At 43.6% G+C, this 4,196-nt stretch overlaps 1 long non-coding RNA gene across 1 annotated transcript; it reads right to left on the bottom strand.

Annotated features, from left to right (window-relative positions):
* Nucleotides 1-388: 388 nt before the first annotated feature.
* LOC116597786 lies at nucleotides 389-3,204 on the bottom strand. Its single transcript, XR_004288783.1, has 3 exons — nucleotides 3,117-3,204; nucleotides 2,620-2,684; nucleotides 389-1,395 (listed from the first exon to the last, which is right to left on the bottom strand). It is a non-coding gene; the product is annotated as an uncharacterized LOC116597786 (long non-coding RNA).
* Between the last annotated feature and the right edge of the window lie 992 nt (nucleotides 3,205-4,196).

Here is a 4,196-nt window from a genome sequence, read left to right on the forward strand (position 1 = left end):
CAAGAGCCACCCCAGTGGACCACCTGTGTGCCAAACACATCCATCACTTTCTACGAGCCGTCCCGTCATTCTCTGCAGGTCAGGATCCCTTGGCTCACCCACTTCGATCTTGCCATGGACTCCAGCTGCAATAATTGCATCCACAAACCTTAAGCTTTTGGAGGCCATCAACCAAGATATCCTCATCCTGCTAGATAGGGTTTCATTCTTTCCCAACCAGGGCCCTGACCTTAATACACCAGTCCTGCCTTGGTCAGGAAAGTTCATCTTCAGAGCTCAGTTTCTCTGATGCTTACATCTTGGGCCTGGCCCTCAGTTCTCCCTGCCCTCCAAACCCTGGGAGTTGAGAGTTCTCCTGCTGCTGGTTCAAGATAACCTTTATACTCCTGCCTCAACTAGCCACGGGACATGGGCTGCCCTGGGAAGGGGCGTGCCTTTGGTGAGGCAACCCCAGGGGGCTGATAGGGAAGGTTATCTGCCAACAGCACTCCCAGCAGGGAGCGTAACAGTCATGGAAAGAGGATCCCTGGGTACATCTCATGGTCCTCCACACTCCCTTTTACCTTAACCCTGTTTGATCCCCTGCCCCCAGTTGTAAGTATCAGTAAAGAAATGTATCAAGACTTTACTGTTTATACTTTAAATATTTATTCCTTCAGGCACCTAAACTCATTTTACAAACATGCCTAGAAGTCTCATCAGAAACATACCACCATTTTTACCCATTTATTTTCCGTTACTAGTTTAAGACGTTAAAGCAATTTTAAAAGGACTTGGACATAATATTTATGATGTAATAGACATGGACTATATTGCTAGAATGCTGGGCACACTGAACACTCAGCTAATGTTGGAGGACAGACTTATTCATTCAATGTTTTTGTTAGTTCTTCTGGGATCTCACCTCATTTCAGAATCCCAACACTCTGCCATTTAAAAATCACCCAGAGGGGCTGTTTCAGAGAACACAGCAACATCCTCCTATCTTGACAGCTTCGGAGAGAGCTAACACTGTGCTTATAATACAACAGATGTGCAAAGCATACTCTGCGATAGACACTTTTAAAATCTTGGCAGTGAGTGACAAATCGGCCACATAATCTGTCAGAAGCCTGACCCTATGGGCTGACAGCAAAGCATTTCCCTTGAGAACATATTCTCCACTTAACCTGGAAAAAGGCAGCTTCCTCTTGAGCGGAAGAGGAAGAAGACAGCTGGCAAGGGATCGCGGTTCTAGACACAACCACAGCTTAGGTATTTCCCAAAGAGGAGAGGAGGTTGAGGTTGGGCCATTGTCCACTTCTGATTCAATCATCTTCAGCGCGGAGGCTCATATACTCTGCAGAGCATTACTATAGCTGAATTGGATCCGAGCAGGGTTCTAGATGAGCAGGGCTGTTTTCAGAGAAGATAGGGGACTACTTACTTTAGGTGAGTAGTTATTGTGAGCCATCAGTTAAGTGTATGTCACTGTCTGGAAGCTTCTTGGCTATAGTACCCTCCCCCTCCCACAATCCCTTGGTCTTGTTAGTTGACTGTCTCATGCTTATATTCCTTGCTTGTACAATTGCTCACACTTCTCACTGACATAGATAAGGATGTCAATCATCTCGTATTCAGACTTCTTTCTCACAAAATTCTAACCTCATCTTCCTAGGGCACTTGACCATTTCTGACTACCTCCTACATAAAGGAAAATGCTATCCCAGATGTTTCCCAACATTTCAACACTCTTGCCACCTGTTCTTTTACTTGGGGACCTCATAAATGATTGTCAGTTTCTTTTTATCTAAAATGAAGGGATTGGACTAAAATGATCCTGAGTTTCCTTTCAGTTCCAGAATTCTCTGATGCTATAATTTTTAACCATTCTTTTGCCCTGCTACTCTCATTATCAAAAGCTGTTACTTCCTTATATCATGGAATCCTTTAGCGTTAGGGTTATAGCATACTTCTATAATTCACGCATAATATTTATAACAGGAGTCATTTTGCAGATATAACGTAAAGTGTATAAATACGTGATTAGAAGATTGTAGGGTAATAGGGTATAATCTGATGATTTTAATGTATCATACAGCATTTTACAATATTGTTACACAATATAATGTATATTTTATGAGTTCTTGACAGCATTTTAAAAATCTTCTGACACTGCTTTTCAGGTTGCTTAAGATGTTCATTAACTCTCTACTACTTCAGAATAATCTTTACTAAGTGAAACATCTGCCCTCGAATCAGACTATTTTTATCCTATTTTAATCCAAATGATGTGTCTCTGCTGCATGTTAATAGGTGCTCCATACAAAAGGATTTTATAATCAAGTAAATTTTGGGAAAGGCTGGGTTAAACACAGTTAAACCACTTTTTACTGCAGGACTTCTCAGAGCCTTTATGTACTTTGAAAGGAGCCCCTTTCCAAACTTTTTTCACCGGCTATTTAACAACTCATGAAGTGCTGCTCAATGAGGTATTAGGCTGCCCTCTAATTACTTGATGCATACTTTGTATTCCAATCTAGAACTGGATTAAAACTAATAAAGGAGAAAAAAATTAATAGCTTTCAAGATTTTTCTGTTTGTCTTTCTTGGCCCCATCTGAAGTGCTTACATTCTCACCCTGACCATACCTCTGAATGCTTCTTCCAAGTCCTGCTCTTTTATTAAATCTGTTGGAACTAAATCTACGGAGAGAGAGGTAGGGACATTAGGAAGAAAAGGAGGAGGAAGTAAATATGAGAAAATGCTTCAGGAACGTTCCTCTGATGTTAAAAGCGTTGCTGAGAACAAGGCTAGTATCATAAGCAAATACTTTTTATTTCAGGAAGCATTTATGAGCTTTTATCCTTTCTCAGGGCTTAGCTTGTTAGTAAAAATGATGATAAAATGATTTTAAGGGCTACTAAGTCGATTTTGAACAAGGTGAACGTTCTTTTGAAACAACCTGGAAGTCCTACACATTTCTACAGGGCATGATTTATCTAAGCTTTCCTTTGATGTGTTGTTTTCTTCAGCATGTATGCCTTGCAGTCCCACAGTCCTATCACCAGAGAAGAGCCCACACTCGGCTCTTCTCCTGCCGGCTGCTTCTGAAATTCTGGGGACGCTTCACTTACTTTGCAAAGAAGGCAAGGACCATTCTCAAGACTCCCGACAACCACTGGTGCTGAAGCTAGATGTTTCCTCACAGTAAGTCCTCATTGTTTCCTTCATCCAACAAACAAGGTAGAGATGATTTGGAAACTGTCCCTGCTCTCAAAGAGCTTACAATCTAGCTAGAGGAGTCCAGCTGGGGATGGGAGGTACCTAAGAGAAGAATGGTCCGCTGAATGGATGGGAGTCACGGAGAGGGCATCCTGGAGGAGGTGTTAATTGGGCTGAATCTTACAGTGTCTCCTTGGTAGACAAAGGAAAGCAAATGGATTCATGAGAGAGGGCACAGCTTGAGAAATCTCACAGAAACATAGAGCAGCCTGCTGTCATTTGGGAACAGCTAGTTATTCCTGTAGCTACGACACAGAGCAGGGCAGAGCTGGGGAGCAATGCAGGCAGGCGCCATGTAGTGTATCATGCAAGGATTCAACTTTATCCCACAAACGATATGGAGCCACCCTAAAGTGTAATGCAAGGGGAAGACAAAAATCTAAGTTCCATGTAGAACAATTAACGTTGCAGTATGGTGGAGAACAGATTTGAGGGCACCGGTCTAGAGACTGGGAGAGCAAAGGGAGGGTGTGAGGGTCCAGGAAAGGGATGGCATGGCCCCAGTCGTGACAGCAGCAAGGAGGCTGCAAGGGGATAGCTAGAAGAAATATCAAGGAGGCAGCATACGTGCAACCAGTTCTCAGTTTTGGTGTGCAGCTGGAGCGGTCTGAAATTTCCAGCTTCACTGACCGGGAAGACAGAGGTATCTTGCCCCGAGATGAAGAATCCAGAGGAAACAGTGAGTGTTTCGGGGGCGGGAGGGAGACAGGATGGAAGAGATTCAGTTCCGTGTTTCAGTTTCTGTGTTTCTGATTGGGAGGGGCTTGCGGGACATCCAGGAGGAAGTGACAAGAGAGAACTGTATATGTGGAACTGAAGCCTGAGAGGGGTGTGGGCTGGAAACTGTGATTCTAGAATCGTTGTTGGGTCACTGGGTGGGGTGGAAGGGGATACTGGTTGGTATACTCCTGAGCCATTGTTCTACCCCTGGC

The sequence above is a fragment of the Mustela erminea genome, chromosome 8, assembly GCF_009829155.1.
Source record: "Mustela erminea isolate mMusErm1 chromosome 8, mMusErm1.Pri, whole genome shotgun sequence".
Lineage (NCBI taxonomy): Eukaryota > Metazoa > Chordata > Mammalia > Carnivora > Mustelidae > Mustela > Mustela erminea.